The sequence below is a fragment of the Chlamydotis macqueenii genome, chromosome 1, assembly GCF_036417535.1.
Source record: "Chlamydotis macqueenii isolate bChlMac1 chromosome 1, bChlMac1.mat, whole genome shotgun sequence".
NCBI classification, from domain to species: Eukaryota; Metazoa; Chordata; class Aves; order Otidiformes; family Otididae; genus Chlamydotis; species Chlamydotis macqueenii.
In genome coordinates, this window is record NC_141556.1 from 137,022,437 (window position 1) to 137,039,181 (window position 16,745).

General features: G+C 40.8%; 1 protein-coding gene across 2 annotated transcripts in view; it reads left to right on the top strand.

The window, feature by feature from the left end:
- Positions 1-16,745, top strand: part of MID1 (midline 1) — a 186,069-nt gene that overhangs the window by 20,725 nt on the left and 148,599 nt on the right. The window contains exon 1 of one of the 2 annotated variants that reach the window (XM_086768106.1): positions 12,162-12,384. The exons of the other annotated variant lie outside the window; for it this stretch is intronic. The gene's annotated coding sequence lies outside the window, so the exon portion shown is untranslated. Of the gene's footprint in view, positions 1-12,161; positions 12,385-16,745 lie in introns of those variants that run through there. 2 annotated transcript variants of the gene reach the window in all.

The window sequence follows — 16,745 nt, forward strand, 5'->3', positions numbered from 1 at the left end:
CTGATAGCTTGTTCAGTTTTTGTGTGTTCATGAGTTTGGTTGTCGTGAGCCTGTTACTCCCTTTTAACATAGGTGCGCATATTTGCTTGGAAGAACTTATAGTTCTTTTTTTCCCCTGCTTTTCTCTCTCATCATTTATCACCCCATCCCCTTTTTCATGCTTATTCCTACAACCATTGCTTATCCTGTAAGTACCTAAATACTCAAGCCAGTGACAGAATCATTATGATAGATGATCATCTCTGTCTTGGTGAACAAAGGGTTTGCTGCAGGTTTGGGAACACATTTCCTTAAAATTGCTAAGCCTGCTGGTGGCTGACTTCACCGTTGCCCTCAGACTTCACAAGTCAGGTTGATGTGCGCTGAGGAATGAGGACACAACAAAAGACCTTCTTACACGTTGGAAAGGAACCCAAATACAGACTGAGTATGGATGGGTTATTTTGTCAATAACAAAAGTGGGGATTGTAGAACAAACACGACAATTTTATGTCTGCTAACTATAGCACAGAAATACTTCTTGCTGAATGCTCATTATTGTATTTGCAGATTGACTTCATATGTACCACATGTGCTTATTGTTGTTGCATTGAGATTTCAAGCTTTTATGAAGTGATAAGCCACATATTAATAGTTTTAACAGAAGGTGCTCTAGTTGTTAACATGTAACACCTTGCAAGAACAATATGTTATGTCCATTTTTGATTCTAGAAATATGCAAAATTCTGCGCTTCAGAATACATAAGGTAAGTGCCTGGTTAGTCCTTAGATCTGCTCAATATATTATCTTCCACAAATTCCTACCCTGTTGCTCAGTCCTGCTATAAAAATTTGCTGCCTCAGACTGCAAAATATTAATTCATTTCCCAGGAATCTCTTTGGGTACAAGCTGTGAAAGCAGATCTGGAAGTTGCAGGCACGTTTGCTCCTGCTTAATATTACTCAAAACTGAACTAGTTACTAACACTGGTATAGGAACAGGTGTTCAAATACATCCGAGTAACTTATTACCGTAGCTTGGAGGAATTTTATTTCTTTTTCCTTATCACAATCAGTTTATCAGTGGCATGTAGAAGAAATCCTAGTCACATTCAGCGCAGTAAAAATTGTGTCGTTGCTACTGTAAATGAGTTTCATAGGAGCAGGATTCTACCCTATGACTGCAGCCAATGTCAATGAAAAATTTCAGAATAGGGTACCAGGTGTATAATGGTTACAGTGGTCCAAAGAAAGCCAAAAAGTGGTGTTTTGATCATAATAAAAAATAGGGAACTTTATATTTGTTTACATTCTGAATATCTTAATCAATAAGATAAATGAGGTTAGCGTGTTAACACTTTCCTTTAATTGCGTCATGAAGGGGGCAGGCAAGGATAAAAATATCAAATTTGATGTCTTTACAGTAACTCCTTTCAACCTGCCTTTCGGAGTAGGCAGTGCATGAAAGCATTTGTCCATGAGTAATATCTTATTAAACTGTCATGATTTGATGTGACACATTTTTCTCCCAGTTTGCATGCCGGATAATAGACTTCCTAAATATCACCTTCAGGTCCAAAGTAAAAAGTAACCCATCTGAAAGGAACGTTGGATCAAATGTTGGTGATGGGACCATCTCAGGGCCACATCTCAATGTGAGACAAAGGCTTCAGGCCATTAAAAGCTATATGGTCTATTGCTATGCTAATGTTGAGTCCTTTGTGTAGTGCGGGCTTGTTGCCTCGTAAACACATTTCCGTGACTCATTAAATCCACTGAAATAAAAGCTCTCACAATTCCAATACAGTGGAGCAGTCATTTTTCGATTTAATTATAAACAGGCTAGATAATAAGCTACCTAACTTGTCCCCTTTTCTGAAAGAGAATGGTTAGTGACCTCGCCTTTCTCTAAAGAGTACCAAAATCCACTTTCTTTGAAAGATGAAGGAGTGGAAAGTCCTTGACAAAACAAAAGGGGTCCATAAGCAAATGCCAGCTGGGTGACTACTATTTTACATAACAAGTAAGAATATATGTTTTGTGAACCTACTTAGTATTCAGCCTAAGGTAATATAGTAACCATAGCAACCCCTTATCACCTGTTTGAGACACTGCAACATCTTAATGAAATGTGCACCAAATGCCCTGCTAATATTTGTAAAATGCTGATGGTATTATCTCTTGGAGAGGGGTACACTGAAAGATAAATGTGTGAAAATGCTTGAGATTCATGACTCCCCTGTCTAATATCTGCTTTCTCCTTCCCCTTCTACTTTGCTTATATATATATCAGTTTTATTTATCAACAGCAAAAAATTAATGGGTACCAGGAGTCACTGGAGAGAGCAGGGTGGTGGAGAGACATCACTCCACCCACAGCGTGCCTATAATAACCACTTTCCGTTAAGTGCCCCAAAGGCTTTAGTGGTTTATGGCGGCCAAACAGAGGCAACATAAAAGGAAAGGTTTCCTGAAAGGGTTGAACATGAGGACTCACAGGCAATACCCAAAAATAACCAGGTAAGCACAGATCCCTCCCTTGAAACAGTTGTCAATTTACAAATGCAGTTGTGCCATTTACTTTATTTGCAGGCTTCTGAATCACAGAAAGCCGTACCAATAACAATCTTTCTGGATGTAGTGACAGCTTCTGCCATTTTAGATTTTGCATTTCAGGTGCTCTCCCCTCTTTTTATGTTCCAAGCTGCAAGTGGTCAGAGCTCTATGCTTCTCAAGTCTAAAATGTGGGTATGGCAGGTGAATCTTTCTGCGGAGTTATTTCTGTGCCCCACAGCCCTTAAAGCTAAGGAGGACAGGATGGCCTGCAGAGCTCCCCTGCTGAAGTATCATCACCTTTTCCCAAAAGATTCTGCACGTTGTCCTTTTTTTTTTTTTTTTTTGTGGTGGACTTTATTTTCTCAGTCTATAAACTACTTAGAAAGGCAGGTGGTTATCAGTTATCTGAAGATCCCAGTGAATTCAGAGTTCCTTTGGTAAAAGACATACGGAAACTGTGTTTGAATCATGGAAATCTTCATTTCAAATACTCAGTATAATTCTTCTTTCTGTCTCACTTCTGTGTGAAGTGCAATACATCGTGTGTATATGCTTCTACTCCTGAGTATGCATATAGAAGGAGGATAGCAAAATCGATGCTTACCAAGTGATTTGGTAATCAGGCAACATGGTTGCACAATTCGGCCTGTAATTCCTCTGTAAGTGCTGAGGCATCTCCACGTCTAATTTTGGTCTGCGGTGTAATGTAGTACCAAGTTCTTCACTCTTAATTGCAGGTGGTAGATGGGAAACTGAGAGCACTGAAAGCATGGGTGGCTGGAGTGGATGGATTATCAGGACATCACTCCCCATTCCCGTTGACATAAAGGGCCTTCTTGGTGCCCAAGAGGTGTGCAAAAGGCCTTTATGATATGGGCGTTGGGACCTTTGCGTATCATTGCACTTTCATAGTGTATTACAGTGGAATACAAGCTAATGAAGATGTTGGAACAAAAAAGGAGAGAGACTATGAGCGTATGTGACAAAGTGTGGCCTGAGGTATCAAAATCTACATGAAATAGTTTAGAAGGCATTCATTAACCTTCACTGCTGGGGTAACGTGCAGTAGCAACTACTTCTGTACTTTTTTTTTTCCTGTCGTTGGTGCAAAATAATGATGTTGGAGAGCATGTTGCAGTCAGGGGTTAGAATGGTTGGGTCTCCCTATATATGGACTCATGGAATAGGATGCACTTGGCAATATCTGAGAATTTTAGCATTGAAGTGACAAATGCAGACTAAAAATAAACTATGGAAGTAAAAGATGCAACAATTAAAGCCTAGTGGTTAACATTTTATTTCTGTGCTGGGCTTCACATTCCACAAGTCTTACCTGAATCAGGTTTTCTGAGTTACTTCATTTCTGAGTATCTTCATGGAAAAGCTTAACACCAACTACAAAAATACAGTTTTCATGGATCAATCTGGTTTTTTTTAATTATAGTATTTTTTTTTATAAAGGTAGATTATAAATGAGAATAAAAGAATTGGATTATAACACTGGTTTGCCTGGAACCTGAAGAAGTACATTATCTTTACAGTCATTGTCTTTTATTGCCAGTGCCATTTAACAAAAAGGGAAGCCTGAAGAGGGGACACATCTGGAAATGTTAGCTAAATAAAGTAAAAATTCTTTTGGAAACTGGTAAACCTACACTATATATGTCTGTAATTAAAAGGAATGAGGTTCAGTGGCTCATAAAAGTACCATCTGAAAACAGTTTAAAGGTTAAAAAAGGGCTGCTTGGCACAGATAGAAGGGTGACACCTGACCAGACCAGTCCTCCCAGGGCAGTACTCCCAAGGGGCCTATTTATAAGTGTAGCATTTCAAACCCCTCCTTAGCTGCTGCACACATAAATAATTTTAAGCAATGCACCTGGTGAGAAAAAGCCCTAATGTGGTAGGGAAGAGTCTCTGAAACTGTCTCTTATTCTACCACTGTGACTAGTGCTTTGTGATATCTGCCCACGTCCTTGAATTACTTAATTAAAAATTCTCTGGTAAGAAGGTTCTTTTGATTTTCTTCTGAATTCTTTGCCTGTTCTTCTCATTTGAAATTAGAAGAACGTGATTTTTTTTTTTTCTGTAAAACTTCCCACATAAATATATTACATATGCAGTACCAAGGGCCTCACCAAAGCAGTGGGGGGAGATAGTAATTTGATGTTTCGTAGGTAATCTGACCTTGACGGTAACCCCAGTGAACTCCAGAAGCTTGTGAGTCAAATCATGAGTCACATATGTTAGCAAGTTCTCAGTTGTATAAAGAGGTTTTCCTGGGCAGAGTCTAAGGACTTCGGGTTTGGGTTTAGGCATTTTTTTTTTTTTTGTCATTTCCCAGCCTGTCCGTCACAGATCTCATCTCACCTCAAACGTTGCAATCCATTCATATCCTGGCTAGGGAAATATTTTGCTCAGTTGAAGGGAAGACAATATTAAGACTTCTTTCTTTTTAATGTAGAAAGTCCAAGAATAGACATTTAATTTTACTTGAAGAACTAAATATATTTCTCTTACATATTCATGTGCATGCACACAGAATTTTCTAGAAATAATTTCAGCAGTCTGCTTGTTGTGTTGCTGATTAATATTGTCTTTCCCACTCTGGCTACTTATATTTAGCCCAGAAACTTGTAGTTACGTCTGCAAAGATTAGTCTTTTTGTGTCTTTCATTCCTGCTTATGGAAGAGCCTATGCTGCCCTGATTATGATAATATTTAAAGACGGTTTAGTATTTACAGATTTATTCTGTGCTTTATTACCCTCAGGAAAATAAAGGCAGCTTCAATGCACAGTTTGAGAATTAAAATGGAGGAGATGAAATGCCTTGCCCATGGACACACAAGCGGATTACAGGTTGCAGTTTGTATTACTATTGCTTAAGATACAATGTGGAGTCACTTTACTTCACAAGGTTTCCATCTGACCCGGTTGCTGTATAGCTGACAGACAGGTGACTTTTGCCTCTCCTGTCCCAAGAAGTTGCCTGTTTCTCAGAAGACCTTTTTCCATGTGACAGGCAACTGTCATGGGGTAGCTGGGCACTGGAGAGAAGAGATAAATGAAAATTCCCTACGGGAATATTCTTGGGGAGGTTCAACTGCAAAAAGTAATTTTCTCATTAAATTACATTTCATGAGAAAATGTGGATTGTTGACAATTTTTTTTCTGCCTAGAAAAAAGAAACAGAAGATTTTAGTCTGACTTGAACTTTTAGATAACTTTGACTCTCTTGATCTAAGCCGAAACATCTGATTTCAAGTCAGTGAAGTGTTGGTTTATTGTCCCTCCCGTGGCAGTTTTGGAATTGGGATGGGATTTGTAGAGAGATATCTGAGCTCCATTTTCAGCAAAGTGTCACCCAAGCTGTGAAGTGTCATTCCAGGGAAACGGAGCAAAACTTTGAAATATCAAATGTTTTCTGAGAACAAGAAATGTGGAGAAGAAAAAATGGTGCAGAAATGTTCCAGTTTTTCATGTTAATGCCTTGCCTCAGCTATGGGGTTGAAGAGATGTTAAAGTGCCAGCATTTCTTGTGTCTTGGAAAGTTTTGCAACACCGAGTAGATCTCTCTATAATTCTTCCTGGGTATGACATAGTCCCAACAGTGCTTAGAGTTTCGCACTTCTGGCACAGAATTCTGCACACCATATTACAAGTCTAACCTGCTGTGTCCAGGTTGAAGGAAAACTCTCTCTTAGTACAGAATGGCTTCACTGTGAAAATGTTACACATTTTTTGGTAAACCTGTGGTTAGGGGCTTTCATTTGGAAAGGAATGATTTGCATGGTTTGATGGTCTCGGCTAACATGCAGATAATGGAAGTTTGAGTAGGTACCTGCTTGCTTCACATGACAATTTATCAGATCAGATTTTAACTTATTTCAGTGAAATTGTGGCAAGATGTCTCTTCATTGAATTTATGTGAGCATGTACTTGGAGATAACTCCTGGAACAGCAGAACAGTATTGGTTTTGATAGGTACTGCTTGGTGTTTGACTGTAAGAGGCATATATCATACAGCTTTTGCTGTTTGCCTGGATTTTATTTGCTTAGCTTGAGTCATTGCATGACTATTTTTTGCAGTTGTCAATAAATAAGTAGTTGGTACAAAATGCAATGAAATAAAGTAACGTTTTTTTTTTTCCTATGCTAATAGGGGTTACAGAAACATAAGGCAATTCTTCTCATTGTTACTTTATCATTCTTGTTTTCATGGAGACTTCTTAAGACTGGAATATTAAGGAAAAATGGGTGTTATTTAACTATTATCTATTACTTTTAAGAGTAATGAGGTATAGTTATCACTAAAGTATCAACTAATTGTAAAAACCTAGGAAATAAAATGGAGAAACAACAGTAAACTAATTATGATTTCCAGTTAATTCTGCATTTTTATATACTAGATAACAGATGTTTTAGAAACTCTGAACCCTTAAATCATCCTTCTTTGTCAGTCTTTTTAACTTACTGTACTTCCATATAATTTTGGAATAGACTACCAGAGTCTTCTTATCACCGATTTATTACACATGAATGTGCACCAACTTGTTCAGCCTAGCAGATCAAGTATCTGCTTTGTAGCAGATGTGGTAAAGTGAAATCCAGCAGATATTATTATTTTGATTAAAACACCTTAATCAAAAAGTCTAGTCAGTGTTGTCATTACGCAAGTGCAGATGGATCATTTTTATCACCTTTCTGTCTGTCTGTGGATTACTTACATTACATAAGCGATGGAGGAAGAAGTTGACTTGAAGACATCTTCCCCTCTCTCTTGCCTGCAGCTGGTGCGGCCCCAAGTGAGATCAGAGCAGTCTGAGGGATGCTGTAAATAACCAACTGAAAGCAATGGTCATTTAAGGACCACTTCACCAAGAGGACTGCAGGATGCTCTGATATTTCTCATCTCTGCCTGTTTTAGTGATGCTCACCAAAAGGCTGAGTCATTTTGACTGAAAAGCAGTAAGTTTCCCAAAGGTCTGCCTTAAGGCCATCTTTGTGCACCGTGGCTTTCAGTGTGTATTGGAAAAATTAAGGATGTCTGATATTGCTGATCTTATTTTTAAACTTCTGTTGGAAAATGTGTGTGCATTTAAATACCCATGAGCCAGATACTCTGCCAGGGTAATTAGTTTGTCTTCATTGCAGTGATGTTGATAAAAGCAGTTAAGCACTGCTTTGTGAGATCCAGCTCTGCACATTCTTATATTCACAAATATTAAATATATTTTTAAAAATCATTGTGTGACACTTTCAAATCTTGAGAGCAGTTTTTCGTATTAACAGTATTTCAGATTTTTTTTTTCATTGTTTGTACTGTCTTCTCACGAATCTGTCTTCATCTTGCAACCTCATATTTTGTGCCAGTTCTTCTGGAGGCTTTTTTGACATTCCAGTGTTGCCTTGAGTTATATATTCTAGTGTTACCTGGGGCTATTAAATAGTATTTTGTATTCTGGGCATCCTGCTCTTCCTGCAGGTGCCAATTTGAAACTACCAAGGGAGGGACTATAAAAACCATTAGAAATAAATTTCAACACCAAGAGTTTAGGTGTGAATATTACCTTTTACTCTCAAAGTGCAACAGTTTAGCTGCTTGTTTAATTTAAAAAGGCATGTATTTATTTTTATTCGTTATCTATATTGCAAATTAAAGGCAATCTATTTGTGATTGACTTCACACCGGAATATGTTGGTTTTCAAGCTAGGTCTGTTTCCTTCTAAGCTATGTGCTGGGTCATATTTTTCCCCTGCTGCAACTCTTTCTCTCCTACCATATAATCAGATCCTGGGGTCTGGTCTGTCTCTATTTGGCACAGCTCTGTAAGGAGACAGAGTGGTTCTTCTGTCTTTAGCCTATATTGAATTCTCTGGGCCCAGAAGGATTTCCATGGCAGCTGGAATTCAGCTAATGAAAGTCCTTTTCTCTGCTTCCCGTTCTGCGCTCCCCCTGCAGCTGGTGCAGTGCTAGCTTGATCTGGACTACATAAAATTGTGTTGCACCAAAATAACTCCAGTGACCCATTAATTCCACATTAGGTTGCTTTGCATCTGGTCCACCAGTTTAAAACTGTTCCTGTGTTTGGTAATTCATTGGAAAGAATGAAACTAATTAAGAAAGGCTGAGTTAACAAATCAGAATAAGCAAAAGTTTCAGGTTTTGAAACAGTGGTAAATTTTTGGTATCAAGATTGTTGTCCTTGCCTTATCACAACTTAAAACCTTCAGACTTGTCGATTGCATTGATAAGCACTGAACTAAGCCACTAAGCCTCATCCCACTAAACTCAGCTGACAAAGTTGGCGCACTGACAAAGAACACAACACCAAGTTTTAGTATATACTAAATATAGTATAGTTTTAGTATAACTATGTGATATTTGTACATAATAAATAATTTGTAACTGATTTTACATGACGGTGAGTTTTGATGCACATTTATAAGAACTCCTGAAGCTTTTTGGCTACTTAAGCCAGCTCAGGACACATGCTAAAACTACCTCTTTATCTTAAATAGCAAGGAGGCAGGATTGTGAGTTAGCACCCAACACCCTGAGCTCTCACAATTACCTGCTAACTACTTTTGCCAGGAGCAGAACAGCATGGACCATGCTGAAGTTCTTGCTGGTCAATGCTGCTGCTACTGGAAGCCCAGCTAAAATTATCCCGCCTCGCCTCTGCTTTAGTGAATGGGCCAACATGGTGCTTGACAGAGGGCTCGCATGTCTGCCCATTTTGCCTGGGAGGTGCTTGGTGTGTGATAAGGAGCATGGCAGACATCTGCATTGAGCTACTGTTCTATGTCTGCTGGAGCAGGTTAAACTGAGGGGGATCTGACCATTACTGCTGATAACCAGAGTTCACAGAACGTAAAACTGACAATGATTTAGTGTACTTGTTGGCCATTTGTCTTTTAACTTGAATTAACCTCATAAGAATCCTCTAAAACTATTGGGCTCACAACTATGACTTTGGTCTCACTTATACAGATCTTTGCTCCCAGTGATGCCAGGTGTAAGTTCAACACCTGGCACTCCCTCCTCTGGCTGCTCTTCCCTCCATAGGTTCCCACTGGACAGACTGCAAAAGTTTCTTCGTTCAGGGGCAGAGTCTTCTTTCACTTTCCGAAAGAGGGTATGACTTTCCCATGCACACACATACACTTGGGTTATAGATGTGAAAGTAGGTAGTCAGTGGAAGGTGTAAAAAGCCAGCACCTGCCTTTTCTTGCATCTCAAAATCACAAAACACATTCCTCAAAGGTGGAAAGTGAATGGTGGAATTAGAATGGGGACTGCCAATGTCACCTGGTTATTTCAGTAAAAAAAAATTGTCCACGCCCTAGCTTGATCATGTGTCACTGACAAATTTTGTTAACATTATTTTATTTTTTTTTATAACACTAAAACTGAGTTTTTATGCTATCAAACTAACTCATTTATTGATGCCACATTCTGCTGTTTTCATTAGAATGCAGTTCCCATCCCATCCTGTAAGGAGTGCATGTTGCACATGAAAAGGTGTGCATTTCCAGAAAAGTTCTGCAGCTGTTTTATCTTTATAAGGTTAAATTCTTACTGAACCTTTTGCTATGTTTCCTTATGAAACTCTGAAACTGTCCTCAAAATGCCCTTCTTAAAGCACTGAAACCAAATACAAGGTTTTGGAGTGAATCCTTTATAATCCTTACTAATTTTCTAAGTAATTTTGCACCTTTGCTAAATCACCTTCACCAGGGAAGCTTATCCCTAAGGCTCTAAATACTTCAGGAAAGCATTTTTATGCTTCCTTTGAATGCATCCTGGAGAGGATTCTCCTAGGCTTAACCACCGTAAAAGGTCTTCGCATACCACATACTCGTTTCAAGTGATACGTGTCTGCTGAGCTACCTTGGGGGAACAGAGGACAAGCATTCCTGTTAAGTGCTCTTAATGCACCCGCCTCTATGCATGGCAGCTGCTTCGAGCTGTTGTGCAAGTGTGCAGGACTAGACCGTCACTGGAGGATCACCAAGTTGTCTCCATGTTGGCTAGTGTAAATGGCTGGCCTTACCCTTGTGCAATGTACTGTGCTGGTGCCTGGAGATGGTTGGTTGTGTTGTATGTTAAAGCATGACTGGATCCTTCCACCTGAGGACATGGACCAGGCAAGAGCACTGGGAAAAGTGCAGTAGTGCTTTAAATCAAGATTTCCCTCCATTCATGCCTTGCTTCTGAGCTGGACAGTGCCAGTATTACCTGAACTCCTTTCTTGGTTGCACTAACAAGAAGAAATCATTGTTGTCTTTAAGCAGAAAAGCAAATGAGAACATTTTTCAGATCTTTTCTTCCTTTCCCTGTGACATAGCCAGTGCTGGAGCTTATCACAAGTTAAAAGGAAATGTATTTTAGGAAGCCTTTAATTAAAATCCTGGCAGCACATCGTTGTAACTTTTTTTCCCCTGAAACTCAATTCAGTAAGATTTCTTGTAGTGATAGGAATTTTTCTGGATTGTGACTGCTTTTTGCTTTGGTAGATAAAGCCCTTGCAGAAGCAAATCCATGATACTGGGTCTTTTCTTCAGACATCAGATTTGCCTGATTGTCCCCTAAGATCAAAAGACAGATTTCCATTTAGAGTGGAACAGAGAGACTAACAGGCTTCTGAACTAATATTAAGTTAGAGGCAAAGAATTTGGAGAAGAGTGGGTGGTATGAATCTGCAGGTTTGTATTTCTCTGCATATTTTTTTTTTTAACTCAGGAAAGGTGTAACTCATGCACTTCACATTTGGGATTTTTCTTTTTGTCTTTTGTTCGTTTATTTTAATGAAAGCCACCAAGGGGCAGCAGATAGAAGCTGATCTCAATGTCAAATTAGAAAAAAAAAAAATCTACTATTATTTTTTCTTTAAAGTTGCCGTTGGAGCCCAGTGTTATCTTGGACAAAGAACTAAGCTTCAGGAATGAGGAAATCACCCGCAGCAGATAACACAGGAGTACTAAGGATATTTAAACGTTTGCCACCAAGACAAATAAGGCTTTGCAACAAAACATGACCAAAGCCTATGGATTCACACACATACTTCTGTTCCTTCCGGCAGACTGGCACTTGCTCTTGATGGAGACGGCAGATTGTATTTTACTACTTCCTGCTCCTGTCATTATGTAATTTACTTTTTAGTCTGACATAAGGAAATCGGTGCTTCTGGAGTGCATGCAGCTCCGACTCATACGGGATATTGCCACTTTACCGGGTGGCTGTTAAGCATTTCTGCGTCACTCCGATGTTTCGGTGGTTTCAACTGGACATTTACGTTTTCTTGCTGAAGTCCTGGAAGCCCGTTAAGCTTTAAGCAGACCTAGAGCAGCTGGATGAGAACGGGAATAATCTCTTACACCGCAAATTGACTTCCCTCTTTCTAGCCCTAGACACTGTTTCCAGCTGCTTTCAGTCTTTTAAATCCTTGAAAGCTTTCCTAATCCTCATGTAGGCAGCCTTTATGTGCTCTACCTCCCTCCCCTTTCTCCTGATTGGCGAGGCTATTTCATGGCCTAATTCAGCCAACTACTACATCCCTGGGCTGCGGTTTGAAATTAGAGCCAGGCGGACAGTTGCCTCCCCACTCCTGACTTTTAATAGGCTGGGGAAAGGAAGGTTGGGAAACTTGACATTGTCTTAAGAGGAGTCCCCCCCAGCAAAGGATAAAAAAAAGGAGGAGGGAAAAAAAAATAATTGTGGGGGAGGAGGGAGGAAAACTTGCTTACGGTGAGAAACTTGATGGATTTCTGCGCTGCCGACAGCAGCGTGGTGTGAGCAGCCCCTTGCCGGCTGGATGGATGATGGGAATCTCACCATGAGGCAGGTAAGGAGCTGCTGTCCATCGGGGCCAGACAGGCGAGGCGAGTCCCTCGCCTGTCCGGCCCCATGTGGTACCGGTACCAACTTCTGTGATGCCATGCGGGTCATTGTGTGTTACGGGGCATGAAAGCGGTTTGCGAGGGATGTAAATCAATCCCAGTTTGCCATGGTTTAAATGCATTGTGTAGGCTGTCTCACAGCCTTGTTTGTGACATGTGAAAGGAAAGAACTTGCTCTGTTATAAACCTAAGTATGCCAATAATTCAGCCCAGGGATAATTTATTAAACAGCTCTGCATGAGTTCCTTGCCTGCCAGTGCTTTTATCTTCTGATTGTTTTAAAATGTAGTAGTTTCAAGCTGTCTTACAGCTTCACAAAAGTACTTTAAGATGGGTTTTCTAGGGATTTTTTTTCTAAGATTATTCAAATGAGATTTTTTTTTAAGACTTCTATTCACCTGAGGAGACAAAAGGAACTTTTATTCTCATTCTCACAGTTAAAAGGCACACTGTTCGTAGTTTTACAACAACAATGTACGGTTTGAAGAGTGTTGTGGAAGCAAAGAAAACTGGCTAGGCTGTGTCTTAAGACTGATTCAGAGATCTGTCCCAGTTTAAAAAGCCTTGCCAGCACTTCCGAAACTTGCACTTAATATGCTATTTTCTAGGTAGGCAATGGATAAATATGAGGAAATGAGAGAAGTTTTCTAGGTTCTTTTCTGTGTGGGTGTTATTCATTCAACTCTCAGTGGGACTTTTATAGCACGCATCCAGGGAATGCATGTGTGAGGATTTTGCACCTGTAGTGCAAATGGAGCATTTGTTTTCCGTTCACTTTCTGAAACCATGATGGGAAACCTCAGCTTCCTTACACCAGTTTTCTCCAAGTTACAGGAAGTGGAGAAGGGGAAAAAAAGAGACAATGTAGGTAATGGGAGAAAGAAAGGCATTTCTTTCTTCCCACTAGCCAAAACCACACTTTTATAGCTCTTTAAAGAGAGAGGGGAATTCTTGTCCTTGTGAAACAAAATGAAGGGCATTTTATATAGTGCATAGCTCAAGTTGGTCAGTTGGATGCACGTAGTCATCAGAAATCTTTATCACCACAGGAAGGTACTTTGGCACAGGGGGTTGCCCACGAGGGATGAGGAAGCAGCAGAAATGTTACAGGAGGGCAGTAATAAAAAGTAAAATACTCTGTGAAGCATGCACTTTCCTCTCCTGAAATATTTCTGCCTAAAGCATAAGGCTTCGTGGGTAATGATGATTCCTAGGCAGTGGGTTAAAAGAGCAGGCAAAGAAGTTGGAATAGAGATGGGGCAAGTGTTAATGCACACACGAACCCTCCCTCCCCCTCCAAAAGACAAGGAGAGGGTGGGAGGCAGACATTCCAGCCTAAAAAGAGGTGTGAGCACAAGCACAGGCGGGCTTATTCTTGCTGGGCCTGTCCCAGCCCGGTGGGTTCCTGCCTCCTCTCCTTGCCCCAGCTATGCGCCCCCCGCCCCGGTGCCTCCCCGGGGGTGCGAGTGGGGAGTGGCGGCTGAGGAGCTGCCAGAGTTTGTTTAACACCTGCCTGCGAGTGCAGCTTCTCTCTCCCGTGCCAAGTGAACGCTGTAGAAGTGCTTCTCTGGGTTTGATGGGTTTGTTGTGCGCAAATAGATTGGCAGGGAAAGTTGGTGCACGCTGCTGGGCCCGAGGGACAAAATCTGGGGCATTTGAGGTGGGGGGCAGAGCCACTGGGTGCATCAGCCCCCGGCAGCCAGCTTCATGGTTTAGTGGGTACTGAAGGTTGTGAGGAGCTACGAACAAACCGCACAGAATGTTTAGGAAATCCATCACAGCAGACGCTTAGGAGCAGGAATGTCATGTGCAGCTGGAGCCCTTGTGCCTGCTTCTAGGTGGAAGTTGTTACGGGGAAGGGGAACATGCAGAAAGTGACTCTTCTGTTTGGCCCTTTTTGTGACCCTCCTGTTCGGAACAACAGAGAGCTTTTTCTACCTGCTCTTCCACCTCTCTCCCTACCTGTCCTGTTGCCTTTCCTGGTGCTCCCCTCCCCCTCCTTACACCAGCCGGCTACAAGGCCGTGATGGAGTGGGTTAACTCCTTCCTCTTACCAGGCTCTGGGAGCAACTGCTCCCACCTTGAGAAGCTGTTGGTGGGAGCTGTAGTTTAATTTGGGATTGCAGAGTGAACCATTAAGCAGGCAGCATGTTGTGGGTGTTGGAATGAAGCTGTGTATTGTGCTGATGACTCATCTGGCCCAAAGGCAGCCCGCAGATGCTGAACAATAGCACATAGCAAGACAAATGCACTAATTTCCCCACCAGAAGTGCAGGAATTACTGTAGACATGTAATGGGGAGCCTGTTAAGTTGATAAGAGTCAACCTACTTTACCACTTTACCAGGCCAATGGTCTTTAGGAGGTAAGAGGGTTTGGTGCAAATATTGTATTGGTTGCAAGAAAAAAAAACCAACAAAAAACAGTAACCTGACAAGAAAAAAATCCTTTGCAGGTAACACGTTTTCTGCTTTGCAGAGTACTGGGCTTAGTTTATTACTTAAAAAGAAATTCCTAAGTAAGGAAACTTCAAAGTGATGGAAACTCCTGAAAAGATGCTCAGCCTTCATGTGGTAGAGCAGCGGTTTTGTGTGGCTGGACACAGTTACGTGGCTGGATTCCCCGAGTTTGCTGCAGAACTGGAGAGGGCACTGTGGGCTCTGTTTTAAGTCTCCTTCACAGAAAAGCAAATGTTTGGTGAATTTTAATACTTAATTTTCACTCACTTTCGCCCACAACGTATCCCTGAAGTGCAGCTTGTGGGAGTGTCATCAACAACAAATGCAAATCCTTGTTTTGGCCTCTTGCTATTGAAGTCCCATTGACTTTGATTGAGGCAAACTTGAGCCTTTCATCACATAAAGAGGTTCAACAAAACAACTGTTAACTGACAGGCCACCTAAAAATGAAAAACTGTGTTTCTAAGGCACATAAAGCCATTACAGTTCCTCATCGTGACTGCAGTCGTAGAGCTTTTAGCGTACATATAACTCACCAAGTGAATAAATGCTGCATACAATTTCAGTGCAAAACACATGCAATATTCAAAACAATCTTTCCTTACAGCTGCTTAAGTTCTTAGCATGTGTTTCTTATTTCCTATTTTCTTTTGCGTACCTTTTAAAATCCTTAATGTGTGCCTCAGTGGAAAAGCTGTATTCTTATCCTGCAGTACTGTAATTCTTAGCCTTGCTTTAGGAAATTCGCTTTTAAAGTTCCTTCTGGGATGTTTTGCTGTTTGTTTGGTCTGTAAAGGAAGAATGAGCATCCTGGAGAATGATGCTCTTGTGTGTGCGTGTGTGTGTACTGCGCAGAATAAAGAAAACAAGTGTACAGAGTCCGTAGGCTGGGAGTGTATCAGTTAATTAGCGGCTGGACATTGCTCGGTAGGAAGCCTGGCGAGGTTTTTTTTATGCGTGTGTGTGTATGTGTGTTGTCTGCTTCCTTTGATCACTTGTGTGGTAAATAGACATGCAGGGTAGCTATAGCAACATGTGCTGTAGGTTGGTGGGAACAGAGGGGACGGGATCCCCGGACAAAGGGTAGTTTGTTAGAGTGGTTGGTTCTGATTAGAAAAAGGTGGCACCAATCAGGGCATTTAAAAACATCAGTCTTGCAAAACGCCAATGGATGTTATCGGTTTCAAAGTAACGTTTGTTTCTGTAGCTCTGAAAGAGCAGGTGATACAGAAGATTGGAGAGGAAGGGGGAGAGGTAATAAAAAGCAGAAGCAAAACTCCATAACACTTTTGAATGTAAAAATGCTCGCACTGGATGTGCTTTTTCTGGTGCTGCTGCACCATCTATGCATTTTGCAAGAAAGCATCTGTAGGAACCAAATTACCACAGATAATACTACAGATAGTAGTGTTTTTAAAATACGGCTTTAGAGATGCAGTGAGAGTAACCTGATGTTTTGTAGTACATCTGATCCATTACCTTTCTCCAGTTTCTGAAAGTCCTATGTACAATTTGCAACCAAAAGATACTGTACCTATTTCAGCAGCCTACCTGTAGAGGTCAGACTTGAAGTTCTCAAAATCTTCACATGATAGAATTTCAACCTAAAGCTGAAGCTATAAAAATGCAAACCCAGGCATAGCCACTTTCCTCATTAACTTTATGTGGAATACTCTTAAAATAATGTTGGTTTGTCAGTGTCAGGTTATTAAGTAGCACCACATTCTGCATTGATGGCAGCCTGAAATACATTGAAATTCAGCCTCACCTCACATCTCGAACAGAGCCCAACCTAAAGCTTTTAATAGCGCCTGAATTATTTAGATGTGTATCTCCCTCTCTCTGAGC